General features: G+C 34.1%; 2 long non-coding RNA genes and 1 pseudogene across 3 annotated transcripts; 1 reads left to right on the top strand and 2 right to left on the bottom strand.

The window, feature by feature from the left end:
* The first annotated feature begins 2,928 nt into the window (after positions 1 to 2,928).
* LOC145568952 (uncharacterized) lies at positions 2,929 to 4,729 on the top strand. The gene is made up of 2 exons (XR_014096026.1): positions 2,929 to 3,106; positions 4,282 to 4,729. It is a non-coding gene; the product is annotated as an uncharacterized LOC145568952 (long non-coding RNA).
* Positions 4,730 to 6,795: 2,066 nt separating this feature from the next.
* Positions 6,796 to 10,309, bottom strand: LOC145566691 (uncharacterized; annotated as a pseudogene).
* Positions 10,310 to 23,370: 13,061 nt separating this feature from the next.
* On the bottom strand, positions 23,371 to 26,463 carry LOC145568951 (uncharacterized). Of its 2 annotated transcripts, none has more exons than XR_014096025.1 (5): positions 26,342 to 26,463; positions 24,441 to 24,662; positions 24,095 to 24,305; positions 23,893 to 24,009; positions 23,371 to 23,740 (listed from the first exon to the last, which is right to left on the bottom strand). It is a non-coding gene; the product is annotated as an uncharacterized LOC145568951 (long non-coding RNA). The 2 variants fall into 2 exon arrangements; XR_014096024.1 differs by lacking the exon at positions 26,342 to 26,463 and adding an exon at positions 25,393 to 25,507.
* Between the last annotated feature and the right edge of the window lie 1,396 nt (positions 26,464 to 27,859).

The following is a 27,859-nucleotide window of genomic DNA, read 5'->3' as shown; positions in this document are numbered from 1 at the left end:
GGCCTTTAAAATTTAGCCCAAATACATATTATATAAATAAAAACCCTAAATCTGCCTATTCAGTCTTCATTACACGCCTCTTTCTTCATCACTTCATCATCTACTCTGCTACTCATCTCATGAAAATTTAAATCAAATCATTCCTTATGATCTCACAATCCTAAACCACTTAAGGTAATTTTCTACCCTTCTTCTATTGTATTTTGTTTTTTTTTTTTCATTTTTTTTTTTTGTTGAATTTCAACTACAAGTTTTTAATTTTTTCGTAATTATACTTGCAGTATGTCGCGAGTCTCACGCAAAGGGGATGTTGAAGTTAATAATGTTGAAGTTAATAATGCTGAAAGTAACGTTGATGTTGAAGACCTTGAAGTTACTTCAAACAACAACCCAAAGAAAGAAAAGGGTAAGAGGAAGAGGATGAAAGACAGATCTGAGGTTTGGGATCACTTCGACAAAGAGGAAACGGGTGGGAGGCTAAAGGCAATCTGCAAGCATTGCAAGACAAAGTATAATTGCGACCCTAAAAAGAATGGAACCAGCCCTTTGTGGGCTCATATCTCTAAATGCCGTAAGTATCCCTATTCTACTCCAAAAGAATCCAAGCAAAGCTTACTTTCTTTTCAAAATGGTAGTAATAAAGCATGTGGAGCAACTAGTGGTTTGACTTATCAGAAATTTGACCCTGTTAGCATTAGAAAAGCACTAACTTTTATGGTAATTGTTGATGAACTGCCTTTCAAGTTTGTTGAGGGTCAAGGTTTTAAGTATTTCTGTAGTATTATGGAACCTAGGTTTCATGTGCCTTCTAGACAAACTATAGCAAGGGACTGTTATGAGATGTTCTTGACAGAAAAAAGAAAGCTAAAAAATGTCCTAAAACGATGCAATTCTAGGGTCTCTTTAACAACAGATTTGTGGACTTCTATTCAACAAATTAATTATATGGTTTTGACTGTTCATTTTATCGATAATGACTGGAAACTTCAAAAAAGAATTCTGAGTTTTTGTACTGTTGCAAGTCACAAAGGTGAAGAAGTGGGTAAAATGATAGAGAAGTGTTTACTTGAGTGGGAGCTTGAAGATGTTTTTTGCATAACTGTTGATAATGCGAGTTCAAATGACACTGCTGTAGCTTATATGAAAAGAAAAATCAATGGCTGGAAGACAGGGGTTCTTAAATGTCGTTTCCTTCATATGCGTTGTTGTGTCTTGATGTGCCGACTAGGTGGAACTCTACGTATCTTATGTTAGATGCTGCCCTTGCTTTAGAGGATGCTTTTGATAGATATTCAGAGGAGGATCCCCATCATAATATAGAGTTATATGAGCGGGAAGGAAATGGACCCCCTACATGTGATGATTGGGCTACTGTTAAGAGGTTTTCTGAATTTTTAGAGTGTTTTTATGAGCTGACTTTGCGTGTTTCTGGTTCTGCATATGTGACTGCCAATCAGTTTTTTCATGAGCTTGTTAATGTTGCTGCGCTTTTGAAAGAGTTGTGTGCATCTAGGGATGAAAATATGTGTTTGATGGCTTGTAAAATGAAGGAGAAATATGAAAAATATTGGGGGGATCCAGAAAAGATAAACTTGCTGATTTTCGTTGCTGTTGTTCTTGATCCTCGCTATAAACTTGATTATGTTGAGTGGATGATCAGTGAGATTTATGATTTCAATGTTGGTTCTATACTCACAAAAAATTTGAGGGAATCTCTATATGCATTGTATGATGAGTATCGTGTTTTTCCAACAACCGATACACTTAGAGAGGACTCAAGTGAGAGTAGGGATGATGCTCACTTAAATGCTCCTCAAAAGAAAGTTGATGTTTTGAAAAACAAGTATAAGAAACAAAGGGGGGAAAAAGGAGGAGAAACAAAGTTAGAGTTGGACAAGTACTTGGAAGAAGAAACAGAGGAAGACTCTGATAACTTTGATGTTTTGGGATGGTGGAGGTTTCATTGCTCTAGATTTCCTACAATGGCAAAACTAGCTCGTGATGTCTTAGCTTGTCAAGTCTCAACAGTAGCTTCCGAAAGTGCCTTTAGCACTGGTGGACGGATTCTTGATCCATTTAGGAGTTCCCTTTCTCCTAGAGTTGTTGAGAGTCTTGTTTGTTCACAAAATTGGTTGCGTGCCTCCCCGAATTCATTAAATGTTGAAGAATGTTTGGAGGAAGTTGAGCAACTTGAAGAAGGTGATTGCTAAATCTTTTTATTTTCTTGTTTTAATTATATATTAATATTGTTACTGATTTTGAATCTAATTATTATTTGCTCTTTATTTTTTCTCCCAATATCAAGATTTGTGCAAGATATCCATTGCTGAGCCTGATACAGTTGAGGTTTTAGACGACTAAGCTTCTGCCTTGATTAAAGAATGCTGGTGGGCTGTTTTTGCTGCTGTTTGCTGCTGTTTTCTTCTTAAGTTGCTGTGCGCCTGTGCCTGCTAGTCTGCTACTGCCAGAAGTGCTACTTATTTTGAACAAAAATCATGCTACTTAATTGTTGTAATGAACTCTTAGTGTTGCCTTTTAGTTGTACTACTTATGTTAAACAATTTAATTTGTTTGGATGTTAAGCAATTTATGTTAATCATGACTATCATTTTATGTTATCGTACTAGTTTATTAGACGTTATAATCAACTTAATTTAATTCGGATTTCGGATCGGATCCAAAATAACCGAATTAAAATTCGGATTGGATTGGAAGAGTAATTCGGATTGGATCGGATTGAAAAATGAAAACCGAATTATAATTCGGATCGGATTGGATTTGGCCTAAATCCAAACCGAAAAACGAATGGACACCCCTATTGGTATGGGCTTTTTATAGGGCTAGAAACGGAATCGGGTTACCATTTCCATTATGGTTAAAGAGTTAAGTAATAGAAACCGTTTCCCTCCTCTAACCCATTCCATTACTTTGTTTCCACTGTAAAACTTGGGGAAACAAATCCCCTTTCTTTCCTCTATCTATTCTCTCTCCTGTCATACAACAGATCACCCCACAAAATCCTCAACTTTGATCGATCGAAGCCACAATTTCGCTGAAGAACCCTAAATTTTCGTACTTCAAATTTCCAGAAATCCACAATCTCAAGGTTTGATCTCTCACTTTTTTGATTAAGAACCCTAGATGTTGAGTTTGTGTTGAATTTATATAAAATTTGTTTGATTGATTGTGCTTTGATTTTTCTACTGTATATCGAAAGATTGCTATTTAGGGGGTATTTTCGATCCATGCTCTTAATTTGATTTTTTATCCATATTTTTTGTTTGTGTTGATTGCTATTTACGATTTATGGTGTTAATTTCTAGGGTTTTCTATCCTAATTTTTCAGTTTTATTTGAGTTTTATTTTTCTCAATTGAATCACCTGCTTTTTGTTTCATGACATTATTGCTAACATGATATCAATTTCGATTTTATGCTTAAATTAGATGGTATATATAGCTATTATTGCATGTAATTGTTGTATATTTTGTGTTTTCCCCCAAATTTCGATTTATGCTTAAATTAGATGGTATAATCTGCTGTAATTATTTGGCTTCTTTTATCAGTATTGATGAAATAATATTTACTGATTTTTTTGTTCTGCAAATTTTGATTTTTTTGCTATTATTATTTGGCTTCTTTTCCCCCAAATTTTGATTTTATGCTTACTAGTAAAACAAACTGATGTCTAGTTCTGCAAATCAGAGCTTTGTTCAGCAAAAGTCAATGGTAAATACTTCAAATAAAAAAGTATCTATAAAATAATTACAATGAATTTCAAATGTTTCCTTCTTTTGTTTATTTATTTATTTTGAGGTTATTGGGTGCACACTACTTGATTAATTTGGCTGAGTATGCGGTTTCTAAAATGCTGTCAGAACGCCAGAATGATGCTATTGATAGTATAATATGAGACAATAGCTCTCAAATTGGTAAATTTGAAACAAGCTGGATTTTGGAAAAGTAGGACTTAAGATACAATCTCTGTTTTCTCTGCGGGAATTTCCTTCCCCAGGGATTGATGATCATGATTCTAAACATCATCATAAATTCCAAATATAGGGATGCCCTCAATTTGAGAAATTCCAAATTTATCTTGATCAATGTGAAGTAAGAGTCACGTTTTCTTATGGCATTCTATGATGTTTTGCTGTTTCACATTTTGATTGAATTATCATCACCACTATCATTATAATGTACTCATATGTAAAATCAATTACTTCCTTTTTCTAAGTTATTTATTCATATACCAGTATATAATGTACTCATATGCACAATGCAGCTTTTAAACCTTGATGGATGCCGAATGGTGAGCAGAAAACCGAATCTGTCCTCTATTCCCCTGCTGTCCTCTATTGTGTAGGAATGATGATGATGATTTGGTGGCCTCCCTCCATGATGTATCTAACAATTTTGGGAAGATATTTGAAAATATCAATGTTAATCTTGGGACTATGGCTAGTGCGTGGTCTAAAGCAGAAGAAAGAGAGCAAATAATGGATGAAAAAGTGAACAAGGTTTTGGATAAGGTGATGAAGTTAGATGGAATTTCTCCATCCGAAGGTTTGGAGGTTGCTACAATTCTCATGGCGGAAGAACATAAGCTTCGCATCTTCTATCAAGCCCCAACTAGTATGAAGAAACAATATGCAATTGATCTCTTAAGAAGAAGTAGAAAGTTTTGTCCTAAGTTGTTATTGGAGTTAATGTTTCAATGGTTTTTGAATGCTTTTTTTTTTATTTATTTATTTTTTTTTTTTTTTTTTTTTTTTTTTTTTGAGAATACTAGAATTTCGATGCTTTTGTAATCAACAATTTATGTGACTTTGTCTATATCTAGCATATGATATATTATGGTAATTAGTGTTGCTCTACATTGTATAATGTTTAGCAAAAGTTAGCCAAGATAACAAAAAATAGAAGGAAAGGTATTTGTTTCCAAGTTATCTATGCCAAACAAGAAGAAAGGGATTGGTTATCATTGTTTACGTTTCCTTAGTAATACCAAACAAGTAGTAAGGGTAACACTATATATTACCCTTTCCCCTCCTAATTTGTATCCATTCCCTTACATTTACTAATTTGATACCAAACACCCCCTAAATGTTTCAGTGTCTGAGATTCTGTTCAGGATTTTCTAACTGTTTGCTTTCTAATTATTTGGGTCCAGCAGGACTTTGAAGACATGAGATCGGGGTATATACACTTTTCTGATAAACAAAAAATTGGGAATGGGAAAGTTCCATCTCTGGTTGATTTAAGTGTTCAGACAGCAATAGATGACATTAGATACATTAGTAATGTTGCTGCGTTAGATTCACATCTTCTAGAGCGCATCTTGCCCCATTGTACAGTGGAGCAGTTGATGCATATTGAAAATGCTACAGCTGTAAGTTGAACCATCTCTTTGGCCTTGCATTGAATATCTTTACTCTATTTTATCTAAAGTCTTATGTTGTTTTGAACTATTGTAGGAGAAGGATCTTAGTCCAATTACGGATAAACTTTGGAAGAAATTTTATGGGGCAAAATTTTTTGCGGAGAGTGTTAAAGTGGTAGAGGCGAGGATGAAAAAGTATAATGTGACATTTAATTAGAGACAACTGTAGGTATTTGACAATCATCTGGTGTGCTTTATCATGCAGACACTTTATGTTCTATTACTTGCTACTATGTTTGGTTTACCCCTTTTGGAAAAGGCTTTAAGGGAGCTTTTGGTATCAAATTAGTAAATGTAAGGGAATGGAAACAAATTAGGAGGGGAAAGGGTATATATAGTGTTACCCTTACTAGTTGTTTGGTATTAGTAAGGAAACGTAAACAATTATAACCAATCTCTTTCCTCTTGTTTGGCATAGATAACTTGGAAACAAATAGCTTTCCTTCTATTTTTTGTTGTCTTGGCTAACTTTTGCTATACATTATACAATGTAGAGCAACACTAATTACCATAATATACATATATATATATATATATGTATGTATGTATGTGTGTGTATATATATATATGTATATATCATATATATATATATATATATATATATATGTATGTGTATATATATATATATGTATGTGTATATATATATATATATATATATATGTATGTGTATATATATATATATATATGTGTGTGTGTGTGTGTGTGTGTGTGTGTATATATATATATATATTGAACCGATTACCATAATATATCATATGCTAGATATAGGCAAAGTCACATAAATTGTTGATTACAAAAGCATTGAAATTCTTGTATTCTCAAATAAAAAAAATAATAAAAAAAAAAAGCATTCAAAAACCATCCAAAACCTTGTTTCTTCATAACAGCTTAGGACAAAACTTTCTACTTCTTCTTAAGAAGATCAATTGCATATTGTTTCTTCATATTAGTTGGCGCTTGATAGAAGATACGAAGCTTATGTTCTTCCGCCATGAGAATTCTAGCAACCTCTGAAGCTTCGGATGGAGAAATTTCATCTAACTTCATCACCTCATCCAAAACTTTGTTCACTTTTTCATCCATCCTTTGCTCTCTTTCTTTTGCTTTAGACCATGCACTAGCCATAGTCCCAAGATTAACATTGACATTTTCAAATATCTTCCCAAAATTGTTAGAAACATCATGGAGGGAGGCCACCAAATCATCATCATCATCATTCCTACACAAACTCTTCAAATCTACCTTGTTTTTTCCCTTTACCTTAGCCTCCTTCGCCTTTGTAGAACGTTTTTCGGACTGAGTAGTGGAATCACTTGAGGAAGAATGAATCATAGAAGCCTTCACTTTTGCCATTTTTTAAGGAGTTGAATGATCATCCTCTATCTTCATGGGACGTTTTCCGAATTGACTTGTAGAAGAATAAGTGTCCGAATGAGTAGAATTCATATCATCTTCTTCATCGCTCTCGACATTCAATGGTTTCTTATCAATCTCTTGATCCATATCTTCTATAGCATGAACAAACGACTCACTTGCATCTCCGGTAGCTTTGTCTTTTGCATAAATTTCTGCTAGAGTGTCATAATGAACGAATGGAACTCCAAACAACCCTTTAGCTTTCTTATGAGTCTGCCATATAAGAGAATACAACAGGGAATTTATGGGTATAATATTTGCATAAAATTTCATGAGTAAGATTGGTCACATTGCTTAATCTCACAGGGAAAAAATCTTAAGTCTATCAGAAAGGTCAGATAATTGAATCTCGTTGTAAAGCCTCTACCAGTAAAAAAAATTTTACCTTGCCAGAGTGCTTAAAGGCTTATCAGCAAAGAGTTTACAGCTATATATATCCACATGTAATTGGCCAGAGCATTGTGGTGTTTCGATTGGCCTTGTGGGGAGGGCATGATTCCAATCACAAGTATTACAGAAAGATCATACAGGGGCAACAGGGCTACTCTGATTAAACTGACAAAATATGCGGTTCCTCCTGCTCCATCAATGTTCTCTTTTGGCAAAAATCCTTTATACATTTTCTCCTCAAAGGTAGGTTGGAAAGAATAAGAACAGAAGATTAATGTTAAAGAATAATAGATGTTCAAGACATGCCTTAGGTCTTAATTCTTAGCAGATGGATGCCATTTACTATTGAGGAAAGTACTCCCACAGTTGGACCTTTTTCTTTAAGCTATCAGAATATCATATCTTAACTATTGTATATTTCACAGTGGTTTTGTAGTTCAATTTCAAGTTAACTAATCAGTCAAGATACACATCACAGAATACTAAAGCAATGGCTTGAGATGAAAAGATAATAGTATACCTTGGCAGGTGAAAAGATAATAGTATAGACCTTTTTATGCACCTATCAGATACACATCATAGAATTATGCAAATTTCATACAAATTTTATGCAAATTTTGCCTTGTTCTGGCTGCAATCAGCTAACCTAGTGAAAATGTTTATAAAGAGGCACTAAAATGCCACCAAATCACCTGTCAAAATGCAGAACATACATGTGTTCAGCAGAACATACATCCTGAACACATACACTAGTACAGTAGTATGTAAGCACACAATTACAAATCGGCAATCTGAAATGCCAACACAAAACACTCCTTACACCCCTTATCATCCCTCCTCCTCCTCCTCCCCCCCACATACTTTTATTTATGCTAGTATAACTGCTAGCATAAATAAAAGTATAACAGATTAATGCATCAGAATAGAAAAATGATTATCAAAACAATCAAGAAAAATCTGAGAGCAGAGGACATATTCAGATAATACAGAAGCAAATACTACAGAAGCAGATACCACAGAAGTAGATAATACAGAAGCAGATACTAATAAAGCAGATAATACAGAAGCAGTGGCAGATAATAATTGTCTGCAAGGCTTATAAAAAAATCTGAGAGCAAAACAAAGAGGTGTGAAAGAGCAGTTCATACCTTTACCCATTCGTCGAACACCGACTTATCTACTTGTAGAATCTTTTTCTCAGCATCCCATCCAAATCCTGAGGTGGATAACATTTCCGCCAATGCACTATATTTCTCCGACCAATGCTTGATCCTCGACTCAATGTGGGGAACCGCTCTCAAGCCGCAATTAGGAAGTACACCATTGATCATATCTTTCAACTTATTCATGTAACCATTCTTAAACCCATTCTCACACTTCCACTTCGGATCGCAACTCAACTCATGCAAATATCTTATTAGAACCGCATCTTCTTCATACGTCCAATACCTTTTATTTTAACCTCTACCTTGATTGCTTGCCTCACCCTTAGCTTGACTAGCCTCCATCTGAAAAAATTGCCGATTAAAAGGCATATTAGAACTGAATAGAACAAATTTACAAGGCTAATAATAATAGAACATATCATACATAACATATTATAAGGCATATTAAACAAAACTGAACATAACATATTATAAGGCATATCATACTTTTTGTGTTATTGACCATGTCTCCCTCTCGCCCTCCAATCGTTAAACATATCTTGGGCTAATGTGTTTCTAAAATTGGTCCAATGATATGAAGTAGCAACACTTGTAATAAATTCCCTCTCATCATCAGAATCACTCTCGGAATCATCATCGGATTCACTCAATTCATCTTCTTTTATATCATCCGTAGGCATGAATTTTCTAATTAGATTATGCAATAAGCAACAAGCCATCACGATACGTCCATGAGTTCGAATAGGGAAAAATGAAGGACTTCTAAGTATACTCCATCTTCCTTTAAGTAGGCCAAAACATCTCTCAATCACATTTCGCGCCCTAGCATGTTTCATGTTATAGAATTCCTCGGCACTTTTGGGTTGTCGATCTGTCCATTCTTTTAAATGGTATCTTTGACCTCTATATGGAGCAAGAAAACCCTCACAATTCGTATACCCCGCATCAGCCAAATAATAATTACCTTCAAAAAAAAAAAAAAAAAAGACCTTCACTTACCTCACAAAAACTAACAAAACATATATACTCACAAAAAAAAAAAAAAAAAAAAAAGACCTTTACTTACCTCGAGGTACCCTAAAATCGTTTGGTCTAGAAAGAGCATTTCGAAGTACACGCATATCATGGGATGAACCTTCCCAACCAGGAAGAACATAAATAAATTGCATATTAGGTGCACAAATCCCCAATACATTCATAGCAATCGTTCCTTTCCTTGTTCTATACTTTGGTCGTTCTTGTGAAGGCACATTTACATTAATGTAGGTCCCATCTAATGCTCCTAAACAATTCTAAAAAAATAGGAAAAATTATTACTTACAAACAAGCAAAAATAAGAAAATCCTAGCAAAAATTAGGGGCTTTGAAAATACCAATACCTTGAAGGATTTCCACTTTTCATCTTCACAATCATCCGATATTGGTGTGGGATTGTAAAATAGTACTTCATGTAACTTGAGAAAAGCCCTTAGACAAAGGTGAAATTATCGGCTCACGGTTTCTCCACTTCTAAAGAAGTATTGTCCAATAGACCTATTCTTCTTATGATGAGCCAACGTGTATAAAAACATGGCTACTATCTCTTGAAGCGACATGTTTTTTGTTCCACTCAAACCCCCAATGTCTCTAAGCATCTCACAAATAATATTAAAAGTTCTTCTATTAACACGAAGCTCACTCTTGCATTTCACATCACTCTCCCTATAAAGCCCTCTCAATACTAACATTCGTAACAATTTTTTGTTTCTTTTCCTTTCTTTTATTTGAACCCCCCTTATTGTAACAACGCAAATTATATACCACATCCAATACATCATCAACATAATAATAACCATTGCAATTACTAATTGTATTTGTTTTAGCTTTTTCTTCCTTATAGAACGCATAAGTCGAGCCATTGTACAAGAAACACAGAAAATAAATGGCAATTGAACCTGATAAACGGAAAAACAATAGTTATATCAATCTCTAGTTAATCAAATAACAAATATTGTCAACCAGATCATGCAGAGTAAACTAGTCAAGAAACAAGCAAAATTAAGCAAAATAGTAGCAGCAACAAAGACATGTTTTACTCAAACAAGTGATTTTGGCACAGCAATAACTAAAGAGAACAACAATGAAAACGAATCAATAATTTCATTAGAAATCAAACGAACAACAATAACATGTTATACAAAACTCCAATGTTTGTTAAATAATTTCAAATGAATCGCCTAATACGAGTCGCAATCAATAGAAATCGCAGCTTACATACACCATTAAACCACAATGATGATGATTCATAGCTATTGAGCTAAGATTCACATCGTAATATTACGATTAATTGCATCAAATGCATTGTACAAAAGATGATTTTACATATATCAATATTCTGACATAAAAAATAAATTAATTAAAGCTTAAACAATAACATTCGAAACTGAAACTTGAAGTAACTACAATAATACAATCAAAAATCAAACAAAAACAACTTCGATCAATGCATATGCACAAAATCAGATTCAAACATTCAACTCCAACAAACATCAAAATCCTAAATCAAATATTGCAATTGAACACGCAAGTAAAAACTTCAAACCAAAAACGCAAAAATTGATACTACATGAACCCTAGAAATTGAACGAGAGAAATGAAATAGCAAACCTGTGATAATTTCTGAAGATTTGCAGTAGAAAATTGAAAATTTAGGAGCAAGATCCGGAGAATTGCAGCTTTTCTTGTAGAATCGTCGAACAATTTTGGGAATTTTCAGAGAATTGTCGAGCAATTTTGAGAATTGTCGAGCTTTCTTTATTTTTTGTGTTAGAGGAAGGAAAGATAATCTGTTTCCTCACTTGCGTTACCCCTTACTAACAGTTTGTGTTACTTTAGTCCGTAACCAAACACAATGTAACGGAAACACTAACATGATTCTGTTTCCATCCCTCTAAAAAACCTATACCAAACACCCCCTAAGTGTGGTCTTGTGTAATCAAATCTAAATGCTACTTGTTTATTGTTCAGTTTTAATCAAGGCTTTTCCTTGTAGGCGAAATTGAAGGAAGTAAATGAGGCTGTAAATGTATCAGTAGAGCGACCTAGCACAAAAATTAAAGAATGAAAGTGCCCGTAAGTCTCCTCTAATACTCAAGCCATTCATTTTGTTTATTTATTCTATATGGAGGTATTAGCTCAAAGGGGTTTTCTGAATTTGTTTATTTATTTATTTTATTTTTTACTGTAGGAAAGCAAAGTCGTCAAATCCAGTTTTGTGCAAAGGTTCCCCCCTCGTCTAAGAGACAGACTTTTTGCGGAGGTATCTTTGTTGTTTTTGTGGGGCTCAAAATGATCATGCGACTCAGGCCCTGTTCTTTTGAGCTTCTGGGCAGAGCAGAGCAGATTTCAGCAGAGCAGAGCCGAGCAAAGCAGAGCAGATTTCCTTACTACTACTACCACTACCATTACCACTACCACTACCACTACCACCACTCACCACTACCACCACTACTACCACTACCACTACTACTACCACTACTACTACTACTACTACCACCACCACCACCACCACTATTACTACCACCATTACCACCACTACTACCACCACTACCACCACCACTACCACCACCACCACTACTACTACTACTACTACTATTATTATTATTACTATTACTATTATTATTACTATTATTACTATTATTATTATTATCTTTAAATATTAATTTATATTATAAAAAATCAATTATTATTATTATTATTTATTAATAATAAGTATTATTATTACTATTATTGTCATTATTTTTTTTTTGAGAAAATATTATTATCATTACTACTACTACTACTACTACTACTACTACTACTACTATTATTATTATTTATTATTAATAAATATTAATTTTTATTATTATAATTATAATTATAATTATTAATTATTTATTATAATTATTATTTATTATTATTATTATATATTATTAATAAATATTAATTTTTATTATTATAATTATAATTATTAATTACTAATTATTTATTATTATTATTATTATTAAATATTAATTATTATTTTAATTATTAAATATTAAATATTAATTATTTATTATTAAATATTAATTTTTAATAATATTATTATTATTAAATATTATTTATTTATTAATTATTATTATTATTATTAAATATTAATTATTTATTTTTTTTATTAAATATTAATTTTTAATATTATTATTATTAAATATTAATTATTTATTGTTGTTATTATTAAATATTAATTTTTAATAATAATATTATTATTATTAAATATTAACTATTAATAATATTATTATTATTAAATATTAATTCTTTATTATTATTATTATTATAATAATTCAATATTAATTATTATTATTATTAAATATTAATTATTTATTACTTATTATTATTATTAAATATTAATTATTATTATAATAATTCAATATTAAGTATTATTTTTAAGTAGAGCAGGATAGAACAGAGCAGAGCAGATTAAAGCAGAGCAGAGCAGATTTCAGCAGAGCAAAGCAGAGCAGCTCTAAAGAACGGGGCCTCAATATCCTATTGTCTATTCTCTTACCATATGATATGATGCTTACATGTAGCATTTGGAGAATCAAGCGCCTATTCCAATGCAAAGAGCAACATTTTGAAGAAGGCAAAAGCTGAACACTTTAACAGGTATTTATATAAAAAATTGAATGCATTTCACTTTTCAATTTCACGTTTTGCCAATTACTTTTGGTGATGATGATGCACTTTCTGTTGTCCATTCCACGAAATGTATAGAGCTGTTTGTCAAAGTTCTAAAAACCTGCGAAGCTCGGACTCGGCCAAACACCCAGCCGTACCCGTGTCGACACGACGCGACCCGGGTGCGGACACGAAATCTGGGTCGGACCCTTGCGTGAAAAAGTGGACTCGCCAATTGTGAACCCTAGATCTAAATTAGGAGGACAGATTCACCAACCCAAGAGCCTAACCTTAGGGTTTTTGATCGAAAATGAAAAACGAGCAGTTTGACACCCAGAAGTTGCTGGATTTCTTTGCCGGCGACTGAAAACTGGTTCTTTGAGTCTCGAGTTCTCGACCATTCAACTTCAACTGCAATTTCTGTTTTCTTTTATTTTTTTTTAACGTAGGTGGGGTAGGCAGTCTTGAAAATTGAAATAGTGAATGTGGAGGTGGGTGGAAAACTCACGTGATTTATAATCTTATTTACTGTTTCTTTCTTTTCTTTTTTTACAGTACTACTTTTATATTTTTTTTAAAAGCTGAACAATAAGTACTACTCTAAACTTCTACTTTGACCTATTTTTACTTACCTTCAACTCTAATATTTTTTAAATTGTCATGTCCCTGAGTCCAAATTTAAAATATGGACTCTTTTAAAACGTGTCCGCAGATCCTTAATTTTATAATATTCCGAGTCTGACACTTGGACCCATACTCGAGTCCGACACCCGTACCCGAGTCCGAGCTTCCTAGCTAAAAACTATACTTGCCTTCTGTAAAAAAATATTCCTTGGGCGGTGGGGGTCTCCAAAATCATTTTTGTAGTATTTGACTAGTTGGGGAAAAGCTACATACATGATACATTCACTGTCAAAACGGTTTGAGAGTTCGGGTTCAGTTCGGTATTAAATCGGGTTCGTATTAAATCGGTTTAAGTATCTCGCGGGTCGGTTTCAGTTCGGTTTAAAGGTTTAAATAGTTATCGGTTCGATTCGGTTTCGATTTATTCTTGAGCGGTTTTAATTCGGTTCGGGTTGTAAACAGTCCGGATAATAAACGGTTCGGTGTAGACGGGTTGCGGTTTGTTAACGGTTCGGTGTAAACGGTTTTTATCCCGGGTCAAACAGTTTCGGGTTGGAAACGGTTTCGGGTTAGAAACAGTTCGGTTCTTTTTCGGTTCAGTTTATAACTGGTTCGGTTCTTTTTTGGTTCAGTTTATAACTGGTTCGGTTCTTCTACGGTTTAACGTTATTCGGATTGGTTCCATTTCGAGTTTACTAAATTACGGTTCGAGTCCATTTTTAGTTTCAAAAAATCGATTGTTTATCGAGTCGTTTGGATTCGGGCAGTTAAATGGTTTTATACTATGATAATAATTTGGAGGAAGATATTTCATACTATGATAAATTTTCAATTAATATTAATTTGGCAGCAAGAATTTTTGTACTATGATAAATTTTCAAATTCTTAATGGTTCTTTGTATTATCAATAGTAAGATTATTTTGCTTAATCCATATAATTACATTAAAAAAATTTGGGAAAAATAATAATGCTCCATTGGTAGTAAACATGTGTGCATAATTAAATTTCATTTAAAACACCTTCATTTTTATATTCTCTTTATATTAAGCAGTTTGTAGCCGATTCGTTAATAAGTGGTCCGGTTCATAAACGATTCGGTTTGCAAGCGGTTCGGTTTATATACAGTTCGGTGCAAACGGGTCGCGGGTTTTAACGGTTCGGTGTAAACAGTTTTTATCCCAGTTCAAACGGTTTCGGGTTGAAAGCAGTTTCGGGTTAGAAACAGTTCGGTTCTTTTTCGGTTCGGTTTGATTTCAGTTCGGTTTAGAACTGGTTCGGTTCATTAACGGGTTCGGTTCTTATACGGTGTAACGTAATTCGGATCGGTTCGGTTTCAGGTTCATTCACATACGGTTCGGGTCCGTTTTCGGTTTCAAAAAAACGGTTTTTAATCGGTTCGGTTCTCATCTAGGTCGGTTTGTTTCGGGCAGTTAAACGGTTTCGGTTTGAAATTTGACAGCACTAAATTGATACATGTACACCTCCCCAAACTCTATCTCAACAGGATGGAAATTTTTTGTTTTTCTCTCTCTTTTTTTAAAAAAAAAATTTGTCAACAATAAATCAACCTTTACGTGATTAGCTCAAAATAAGTCAACTTTTCAATTAATTCAAAATAAGTCGATTTTTATAAGATATTTTCTCAAAATGAGCCAGAACCTATTAGATTATAAAGTAACCTGTTATAGAGGTAAACTATAATATGTGTCTTTATATGGTTGGTCCTTTTTTAAAAAAAAATTAATAAAAATTAATTTATTTTATTAATTATTAAACGTTTATAAAAATTAACAATTAATTAATTCTATCAAATAAATCAAATTAACTGAAAACCTAAAAAAAAACCAGTCACCTCCTCCTCCCATCCACTGTCAGCGGCGGCGGCCGACGATCACCTCTTCCTCCCGGTACCGGCGACCATTCCCTCCATTTCCCCTTTCCCTATTCCTGCTTCTCCCACCACTGCCCCCTCCCCCCTTTCTTTGTATAGGAAACGGCCCCCTCCCCTTTCCCACTATCGTGAGTTCGTGACTGTTGAGGTTCTTTAAACCAGGAAAAGTTTAATAGCGAAATGGTGAGTTTACTCGATTTTTTTGGCAAACGCTTTGGGTGAATTTGGATTTGCTTGGTACGCCCGAACACGATTTCGGTTTGCTCGAACAATGTTGATTGATGACTCATTTTTCACATAAGCGGTGTGTGATTTTGTGCGAGGTGGTTCGATTGGTGATGCGTGTGGGTGTTGGTGAATTGTGTTATGGGTGTAGGCGTTTAGGTGAGTTTGTGAGAATTGGTGATATGTTGCGCGTGAGCAGGTGGGAGAAGGTGAGAGGTGGGTTGCCGGCACCGGGGAGGGAGGTGGTCACTGGCCATCGGCCGCTGGCAGGGGGAAGGATGCTGGTAATGGGTGGAGGAGGGTATGGTTGGGCTTTTTTAAAAAAATTTTTAAAATCTTGTTTATCTAATATAGTTATAGCTAACATTTAATTTAAATAAATAAATTATTTTAGTTATAAACATTTAATTTAAATAAATAAATTATTTTAGTTATAAAAACGACTTGTTTGATAGATTGTAGGTAATTTAGCTTATTAAAAGAAAATGCCCCTTAAAAGTTGATTTATTTTGAGTTAATCGAAACGCAAAGATTGACTTATTTTTGACAAATTTTCCTTTTTAAGAAAAGAATTTATTTATTGGATTCAGTACTATACATACTACACTATTTACCAAACTTATAGACGATATGTTTATTTGCGGTTTTGACAAGTTTAGTTTATCAACTTGTTTAGAAATGAATACATTGTTTCAAGATCCTCATGTCAAATTTGCTTACCTTATATCCTCATTGGCATGCTCTACTTCTAAAAACTTCAGGAATTATTAACTTGGCATTTCTCAAAGACCCCGATGTTGGACATTTTGACTGAGGTGATCTTATTCTACTTCTGGCACTGGCAAATCTGAGCAGGACTTGTCTCTTTTTCTGTATATCCGCATAGGCACATAGTAATAATCTGGGCTGTGCAGTTCTGTTGTATGTACAACATTTTTAATCTGGACCATTACCCTTAGTGATGGAATAATCAATCCAGCCTAACCTGAAGCCTTGAGCTACTTTTGGCTGAACAATTTTTAGGATTATTTTCCGTATCTTGTTCATTGAATTTGTATCTGTGGATCATTAGATCTTCACACTTTTGAATTTATATACTCATTTTAAACTAGCAAGAGATAATGGTGTGTATTCTTATATATCATCTGCAGAATTGTCAAGGGGTTTTGTGTGATCACTCTCCAAGTTTTGGGGAAATTGTTATATTTATTGCTCATTTGTGGAGGTATTATGTGTCGTTTATACTTTGTACGCGTTTGTTACTTTGCCTTGCACATAATTCATGAACACATCTAACGTTATTCGTTTTGGAGGTGCATTTCAGTGCCTCGTCTAAATCCGATGTTATATAGTTTCATCACTCATTGGGCTACGAAACTGAATCTGTTTTACTGTATAATATCACCGGGCCTTATTGCTGATTACTAGTTTCAGAGACTAGTTACTGGTATGTGTCAATGCCCATAAATTTTTAGATATTTAATTATTTATATTTGACAAAAACCTCAGTTTTAGTAAAATTTGTGTATTTACAAATTGTCCAATCCCTATACATCTCTTATTAAAAATTTCCAATATTTACTAGGACTTGAGAGAATTGGAAAAGAGTTGAGTCCTACAAAAACCAAGCGGATAAATATGCATAACTTGACGTATCAAATTTGTATATATCACCATATTTTATTTATTGTACTACATGTTAAATACTTTCTAAAAATACAAAGCAAAATTCAAGGGAGGGAAAGTTCCAGACTCCCACCCCTCGAAAAAAATAAGCAAAACCGACTTGATTAAAAGCAAAAAGAAAAGAAGAAAGAAATACTTTCTAGACCGACGCGTCGTAAACTATAAATGAAAGAAGAAAGAAAGACTTAACTAAAATAAAGGACATGGCAAGCATGCTAGTTAATCATAAAAACTATATATTACAACTTCCTTTAATTCGACGATGAAATTAAAGAAAATCCAAACTTTCCGCTGCATAGACAGATCACGCGCAACTCTAAGAGTTGTGCGTGACTGTCGCATGTAACTTTAATAGTTGCTCGTAGCTACCGAACATAACGTTTTGAGTTGTGCGCGACATCTGCTGGTGAAATTTTCTTTTTAGTCTTTTTGCCAAATTTTCGACCGTTTTGGCTTATTTAACTATTTAAATAAGTCCAACTTTGGGCTTTGCACCATCTCACATTAAATCGTTTAACTCTTCTTGCTAAGCAAAGGGGAAAAATTGACTAAGAATTTTGAGCAACGTTTGAAACAATGAATGACCACCTTTTTGAGTGAGGACAAATTAGGTCCAAAATTTAACACCTTGATATTTTAATAAGCTAAATGCAATTCAATATAAACTATGATTTTCTTCATGTAGCCATCAATCATTGGGATCCAAACCATCATGTTTTCTTGTTTAAAGGGGACAAGATAGTGCCATTGCCTAGCGAATTTGAAGCTCTTTTAGGATTTCCCGCGAATACTCTCCGCGTGACTTATGCTCCAAACTTGTCAAATTTCAAGCCTGCGTTTCAGAGAGTTTTTAGCTTGAGTGACAATGATATGACCAAGATAGACATCGAAAATGGTGTAAATTTAGTTCAAACACTTCATTCCCTCTTGTAATAATCTGATTAGACAACATTTTAAAATTCGCACTTTATGTTTTTGTCTCGTTGTCAATTGCTTGTTTAGAACAAGTAAAGAATATGGAGATTACTAAATGATGCCCATAGTCGAGCAAATAAAGGGATGTCATTCACCTGCTCCATTAGCTTTAACGGAAACCTTACTTCGTTTGAATCGTCTTAGAGCAAATCCAAACAGGAATGGTTTCACTAGAAGTGCACTCCTTCTACATGTGCATTTTTTTTCGTACTCGTCAAGGCACACAATTTCAAAAGTTGCGCTGAAAAGTCAGCGCAGTTTTGAAACTTGCACTCTATACGAGCGCAACTTATAAGGTTGTGCGCGACACCTGTTGCCCAGTAGGTTCGAATTTCGTAATTTCACTGTTTCATCAATTTTTTCAGATTTGGCTTATGAAGCGCTTGCGAATCATCAACCAACCTCAAAATCTTGAGGCTAATGGAGTGAAGTCCTTTCCTGGACGTCACACCCTCTACAAATATAAGAATGAAGAAGAGAGGACGACCTTTTTCAATCACGGGATTCCCAACATACACTTAAGGTTGTATTACTTGACATATGTATGATATTTAAGTTTCTTGCAGTATTAAAGCAGTTGCAGTTGCAAAATGCATGCAGATTGTGCTTTACGATGATATGCCGAATCAGCCTTAGGACTCTAGTTTGCAAGCTTGGTTGCTGTTATATTGGAAGACAAGTAGTTTAGAATTTTCTGTTTCCATAATTAATTATAGGATTTTTTAGAAAATAACACCACAAAAATATCACGATTTTGATTATAACACCACCAAAAAAAAAAACTTTGATTATAACACCACCAAAAAATCGAAAAATTTGATATCACCACCACCTAGTGGATGCTGTCCAAAAAACCGTTTATGGACCCCGCCAAGTACACGTGTCGTTTATATATTGGTTTAAAAAAAATTTTAAAAAAAAAGGAAAAAAAAAACTAAATCCTAAGTCAATAACCAAGCACACCACCAGCAGGCAGGCCGCAGGCAGCAGCCCCTACATCTCACCGCCGGCACGACCCTCCACTGCCGCCAAGCAACACCAGCGTTCACCAGGTCACCTCCACCCTCCTTAACCAACCCCGAAAAACCCCATCGACCACCAGAAGCCGCGATTGACCCCAGCCCGCAACCCCCTAAACCCTAGCCACCACCAAAACTGGCCACTAACGGTTGAAATCGGCCGATTTAGGGCCTGAGTAGTCAAATTCGACCATAAATTGGCCGATCTCAACCGCGAATAGCTAGTTTTGTTTTAGAGTTAAGAAATATGGTGGTGGCTCTCGATTTTGAGTGGGGAAAGGAGGAGCGTTTCGGTGGCTTGGGTGTGTCGAAGGAGGTTTTCGGTGGCTGGGGGTGTGTTGGAAGAGGGTTTCGGTGGCTGGAGAGGTGTCGGAAGGGGTGGGAATTCGATGTCTGCAGTGGTGGTGGTGGTTGCTCGGTGCGGATTCATGGTTGATGTTTGTGGATCTCTAAGGCAAGGCGGAGCTAGGGTAGTTTTTGGGGAGGGGGAAGGGAGGGTTGGGTACCTGCGACTTGGGTTAGGTTGTCGGAGGTGGGGCACAGGTGGTGACGGTGGTGGAATTGGGCTGTGTTTGGTTGTTTATGGTTTTTTCTTTTTTTTTTTAATTTTTTTTTTAATTATTTATTTTTTTTTGTTAAACCAATAGGTTAATGACAGTGTCTGTTATGGGCCTCACTAACGGATTCTTGGATGGAATCCGTTAAGTGGTGGTGAAATCAATTTTTTGTGTTTTTTTTTTTTTTTTTGTGGTGTTATAATAAGAAGTTTTTTTTTTTTTTTTTTTTTTTTTTTTTTTTTTTTGTTTTTTGTTTTTGTGTGTGTGTGTGGTGTTATAATCAAAATTGTGACTTTTTTGTGGTGTTATTTTGTAAAAAAATCCTTCGTTATACCTTATATTTATAAAGTCAATTAAACCATGTTACAATCTTAATTGGAGGTGTCATAATGTGTATAGAACCGTTGAAATAGGTTTAAGGGTGTTTGAGGAGAACCCTACCTAGTAGGTGGCTCTTCTTCCCTGGAGACCTTTATTTGTAAACTAATGTTTGATTATTTCCTTACTGATTATACTCCATAAAATGTTTCTCAATCTTGTAGACCGCCTGATATTGTACACAAAAGACTATATAAATACGCGCGACACTTTTATAATTGCTGATATAGGCTTGGTGTATGAAAAAAATAAAAAGTAGTTTTCACTTGTCAATATTCCTGAGAGATTCAAGTATTCTAGCCCACATCTCAAGTATTTTAAAAAAAAGATTAATCACAAAAAAGTTCAACAAAATGAGTTTAACATTCTAATTTAGCTTACTAGATGTAGAGCTGTCAAAAGCTGACCCGACTCGAAATACTTACCTGAATTCGATTATTAATCGACTCATCTGAACCCGAAAAAATGGTGACTCAAACCCGATTTGACCCGACCTGAAACCAACTCTAAACCCGAGTTAACCCGAGTATTTTGAGATCCGAACACGAACATGAACCGACCTGGAGATGACTCGACCCGATTATGACCCGTAAATTATTGACCAGAATCGAACCCGACCTGAACCGAAATTGACTCAAACCCATTTTAACCCATCAAAACCCGAATTTAATCCAACTTGTTACTAACCCGACCCGAATATAACCCGACCTGTTATTAACCCGACCCGAATTTTAACCGACCTATTACCAACCCGACCCGAAATTCAACCCGATTTGTTACTAACTTGACTCAAAATCAACACGACTTGTTATTGACCCAAACCAAATTCAACCCGAATTGTTGCTGACCATTTCGAACTCAACCTAACCTGTTACTGGCCTAATGATTTCAAATCACCTTAAATTCAATTTAGACCACCTTATTAATATTGATCAAAAGTATAGTTATATAGTTACATTGTCACTTATTATTATATCTTATGTAAACTTATTTGAACTAATTAGCTCGAATTTAAACTTATCTGAAATAATTTCTCTTACAATAAATGAAGAAATTGATAATGATTAAATGTGAACGTCATTACATGAATTATTAACAAAATGACCCTTAAAATGTACTCAAACCTGATATGGTCCGACCTGAAATCATCCCGAAACCCAGATTAACTCAATATTTGAGACCCGAACCTAAACATGACCCGACTTGGAAATGACCCGAGTTGATTGTAACTCGCAAATTATTGACTTGAATCGAACTCGACTTGAACCTGAGAATAACTCGACCTGATTATAACCCGCAAATTATTGAATTGAACTGAACCCGACTTAAACCCGAGAATGACCCGACCTGATTATAACCCGTAAATTATTGACTTGAACCGAACCTGACTTGGACCCGAGAATGACCCTAACCCGTTTTAACCCGTGAAAACCCGAATTAAACCCGACCTATTATTCACCCAACCTGAATATAACCCGACCTGATATTAACTCGATCTAAACCCGACCCAAACCTGATAAGATGTATGACCCGACATGACCCGACTCAAGCATGACCCAACCCGAACCCGAACCTGACCCGCATAGATTACAACATTAACCTGAATTGACCCGACCAGAGTTGACCCGACCCAAACCCGACCCATTTACCGGAATTGACAGCTCTAACTAGATGTAATTAATTAAGTTTAAGATTTCAAAATTTAGCTTACTAGATGTAATGTATCGTATTAGCCTTCAAGTTCAACCAATTCAATTCGAATCAAAATTGAACCATATTATGTCCAAAGTTTACACCGTGTCTCAATTAATTTTTTGGAAAATTGAAAACCACACCGTAAGTTATACGAGTAGCAGGTCTTTCATTTCATATTTGAAAATTCAGCAGCAAAGCCCACCTGAAATTACAATTCCTCTTACAATGTCATATTGTCATTCTCCTACAAATCGCTCTCAATTCATCAAATTTTCATGAGTTCACATTTTAGAATATAATTCCTAACTTCATCACTTCGTCAAGTCAATCAATTTTTTTTTTTTTTTTAATTTTTTACCGTAAGGTATGGGGGAGCCCCCTCCTATCGCAGGAGAGGGGTTGAGGAACGAACCCCCCACTCAGGAGGAAATGGAAGGACTAACCGTCTAACCATCCTTTCACTCATGGGAGGCTAAATTTCCACAGGTCACTTTCTTTCTTCTATTATTTCTATTGTTGTATTCCTTTATGCGGAGTATGTTTTTTACTTTTACCACCTATGCTTTGTCTTTATATTATTTACCACTTTATGTTTATGAACTCCCTTTATATGTTATTTACTTTTAATACCTATGCTTTGTCTTTATGTTATTTACCACTTTATGTTTAACAATAACATTGGTTGACATTGGTAAATAAACAAGTTATACTCCATTAAACATAAAAGTATAACTTGTTGATTTACCAATGTCAACCAAACACTAACATGATCCGACCCAATTACAAACAGACCAAAAAATAACCGATCAAACAGACTAGTAGCAAACATAATGAAGTTAAGATGCCAAAGTACATAGGTAGATGATAATTATAGCTAGCTACTACCGGCTGTAGGAACGTAATGAAAATTATTAACACGCTGATGTAATTAATCCTTAGATCAAACCCATGCCACCAATTGATTCACAAGCTCCCATGTATCATACTTGAAACCACAATGAATATAACCAATGCTAAATTACCACAATGAATATAACCAATGCTAAATTACACAATGTAATACAAAGTATGTACTTTGTAGTATGCTAATATGAACAAGAATACTAGTCTTTCTGCTCGGCCATCCGAATTTCAAGCTCAATACCGATCATGATAAATTTAGACCAAAACCACAATAAGAAACAGAGAGGCGAACAAAGTGAAAGTCATACTAACAAACTAATCAAGATAACCCTTAGACCAAAACCACATACCAATTTGCTTAGATAATCTTGCGCCCAGGTACATCTCTCAAAAGCATAGAAAAATTATGCACCAGTGCAGGAATGTAGTGATCTGTATTAAGCTGGTTTTAAAGAGCCAGAATACATGACCACACATCACGGCACACTATGCATCTATACTACAACTAGCAACATAGTTAACAGCTTAAAATGCCAAAGTTGGTTAAGTTACTACATCCTACTACCGTCTAGCTAGTTATTAATCACATAAGCAATGACAGGAATGGAATGAAAATCGATCACCATACTGATGTCATCCTTGGGTCAAAGTCGTGCTACTGATAATATTGATTCACAAGCTAAGCTCCCCATTCATCATACCTGAAACCAAAATAAAAATATACAATCGATGTCAAATCACCAATATGGAGAAGAAAAAGATTAGAGAATCAGAAATGAAAAGGGGCTCATTATACTGCAAGCAACACTGATGAAGAAGCCGTGCTAGGAGAGCCAAAGTGATGAATACTTACCCTAAGAGAGGCGGTTTTGATCAACACCAATATCAAAGTCCCCATTAGGAGGATGATGGATAGGGTTTGATGATTCGTCGGGACCACATGCAAGGCAGCCATTAGTACCCGTAAAAACTGCATAATATCACAAAAAAGACATATCAATAAGAAGAACATGATGCTGAAAATTCAAAAATTGGGGTTTATTTCAGTTACATACCTTTACCTTGAGGGCCAAGCATGTACAATTTTAGAACAGTAGGCAGTACTTCTTTATAGATTGATGTCTTAATCTCAGCAAAGAAGAGCGTAGGGGGATCATCTGAGTTATGAGGCTTGGCAGCAAAGTTGCAATGATAATTCCAGCCAACAGTCATTGGTCTGCAAAACGGAGCGCTCTGTCCGAGGTCCACCATCTCATAGGTAACACCCTGATTAGTGACATAAAACAGTAAACAATATTGGTTTAATGATTATTACATTAGATTGTTAGTTTTCTTTGGTTATGGTTAAATGAGTAAAGGTATGTGTTTTTACAGAGAAATACAAGGAAAGAGAAAACAAACCCCACAGTTGGGAGCTATTTTGGTATTTTAGTACGCAAGTGCTGTTCAGCGCAACGCCGGCACTGTGCTAAGACATCTTCTGCGGCCCCTGTAATCCGGGATGGAACACGACCTCCGGTACGACCTTTGATAATACGACCGTCAGGAAGCTCTTTACTACTCTCACTTAGGCTCTGATTGTTGAATGCAGCTGTTAGATCTACCATCCTTTCTTCTTTATTCCTACAGCCAAAAATTAAGTTGGGAGAGAGAAATGACGAACATAATTAAACAAACAAATTTAACCTAAGATTAATTAACCATTCAGAGTCTCCGTTAAATCGTTCAAAAAAGAGATAACAACTCCAATCCATATGTTTATAAAACTAATCTCAATTTTCTCTCATTAGAGTAACCCTCATCCATCAAGGTAATCTCGGTCTATTTAAACCCATTATTAATTAATTTGTCTTATAAGTGAACCGATCACACCATCATCAACTTATTATAACAGTAATCTCGGACTAAATCAATGGTACTACAATGCCTAATTATAACAGAAAACAATTTATATTTTTGTTGTGCAAATTGAATAAAAAATAGCTAAAAGGTAATGACTTTAGCACATTAAAATCTTCCCCAGTACATAAATCATACAAAATTATACAACAGATGCATAAAGTTCAAATTTTTAAGATTTCAAAACAAGCAGATGCAGAAACTTCAGTTCACAAATATCACTGTAAACAATAACAAGCAGAGATTTTTCCATAAAATTAAGAACAGTATAACAATGAGAAGTAACATTGTCAACACAATAACAATTTAAATTAAACTATAGCACCAAATCGATAAAGAAGAACCCTAAAATTATACCTGAAAAAAAATGAAATCCCAGAAAAAGGAAAGAACTTTAAAATACTGGGGAAAAAATAAAAAAGGTAAAGCTTTATTAAATAGAAAGATGGAGAACCTGTGAGAAAGAACAGCGTCTTCCTAATGAGGGGAGGAGAGAGAACCCTAGTTTTATCAAGGTTTTTGCAGGGGTTGGGAGTTGGGGGTTGCGCTGCTCTTCAACTATAATTCTGGAAAATTGCAATTTTATTTTTTTTTAATTTAATTCATTAATTTCTTTTATATTTATAGTCTAGTCTAGGATTCTAGGAGATACTTGGTATAAGAAATTAAAGAGTCATGCAACGCACATACGTGAGTATGGCCTATTCACTTCAACTTAAAAAAAATATTATGGAAAATTAATTTCAATTCAGTAAAAATAATTTTAGTCTAGTAAAAATAATTTAAGTTCAGTAAATATAATTTTATTTAAGTAGATTTAATTTCAGTTTAACAAAAATAAGGTGAAGTGAACGAGGCCTAATACCATCGATGCCACTAACTACATATAAAAATTTGTGTTCTTCAACAGCATTGGATGGATTGAGATATCTTTGCTCAATAATCTGTATCTCATTTACACACTTCTAATTTATATATCAAAGTTAATAGTATCAAAAGATACATGATTCAACCTAACTAATTTTATTTAATTTAAGGAAATATGTCATACTATTCATAATCAAGAACCTACCCCATATTTAATCAATATAAGATCCTCCTTTTGTATTAATCAAATTAATTAATTTCATAAAACTTAGCAATAATTCGTAGAAGTTACGAGTGTATCTTTTTGCCAACATACATTAATGGGTTCTGCAACCAAATTTGATTCAATTATCACATAAATAATTTAAGGGATTATCAAATTTCTAGCAACATAATTGCTCTTTCATATAATCTTAGTAATTAGAACCAATAGTTCAAATTTTCGAACCCTAAACTTCCTACTCTGACAATTAAATTAAATTAAACCCTAGATTGTGAAATTGACATGATGATTACAAACAGAAACAACAATTTACCTCAAAATCTGCTTCAATGGTGGATACAAGTATATGGAGAACGTTAAGTGCGCTTCTATGGAGAACCGAGAGAGAGAGAGAGAAGGGGAGGAGAAGGAGGTAAGGCCGTAAGGGGTACGTTTATCCGTTTTTTCTTTTTTTTTTCTTTTACCCCATGCATTATGTATGTTATGTTTAGGGAAAAAATTAGTATAATTGGAAGTTATAATTTTTTTTTTTTAGAAGTGTTGTGAAAAACACTCTTAAATCTATATCTATACTTAGTATTTAAAAAGACAAATCACAATCACCTACATGACACATGTCATCATAATTCACCCATATGCCACATAACACATCCATTAATATTTCCTCTTTATACTCCCTTTTAAAGTAAAAGATAAAATAAAATGTTATTGAATGCAAAAGTCTTTATGCATTCCTAACTTACAAATTTGAGTAAGAAAATGGAGTGTTCCATTTTCACTATAGAAAAAAGTTGTACTCCTCTCTATACCCCTTTTAATGTAAAGTTAAAATAACAAATCATTTAATATTAAAATCTTTATTTATTCCTAACTTGCAAATTATAAGTAAGAAAATTAAGCAAATTATTATAAAAAATCACCGACACATACGACACAAATAAGCAACACATTTCAAGAAAAATAAAATGAGCTACAACCCGTTCGTTGAACAGACCAAAAGGCTAGTTATACTTGTATAAATGTATAATAGACTATTCGCAATTAAAGTTAATTAATGAGTTGGAGCCCTCACTAAGCATCCTAACCCACACTAGTTATAAATAGTTCAAGCGCCCAACTAAAAAATGGGACGGATAGTCCAATCTAATCTATCTATAATCTAACGAGACAACAACACTTGGCGTTCCAACTTTTCGCCAAGTGTTGTGGCACGTTGGCGATAAATAATAATTATTTTGACACGTATGATCTTAATAATTATCCTAAAAGATTTAGATAGATTTTGTAGGATATAAAAGTTAGCTTAGAATTTTATTTTTAATCAAATTTGGATAGAATTTAGGATAAAAATGTTTGTTTAGAGTTTTATTTTTGATAAAATATCAAATTCCATATATACAAATTAAATTATAATTTTATTAAAAAAATATTAGATTAGTAAGTTCAATAATTATCATATAAATTTATTTTTTAGTTCAAAACGGACAACATCTCTTATAACATATCCTAATGGATTGTAAACATGCCAATCGGTCGGGTCACGGGTCATTTTGAGTTGGTCACTTCAGGTCACGGGTAAAGAAATATTCAACCCCAACCCAAAGTTTTGGGTTCGGATCAACCCGACAGGTTTAGAACAATTTTTTTTTATTTAATTTATTTTTAGCTAATTTTTAAAATTTTATAATATTTCAAGCTTATTTTGTTATTATTTTTATATAAGTTTTTAATATAACATTTTTACCAATATTATTTTTCATTACATACCTACTACATAATTTAAATCGTCATAAAAGCAAATCAATTCCTAACTAATTTTGTATTTATGATA

Source organism: Chenopodium album, chromosome 11 (genome assembly GCF_948465745.1).
Source record: "Chenopodium album chromosome 11, dcCheAlbu1.1, whole genome shotgun sequence".
Lineage (NCBI taxonomy): Eukaryota > Viridiplantae > Streptophyta > Magnoliopsida > Caryophyllales > Amaranthaceae > Chenopodium > Chenopodium album.
The sequence above is the reverse complement of the archived record's forward strand: the minus strand, read 5'-3'. Positions and strand labels throughout refer to the sequence as shown.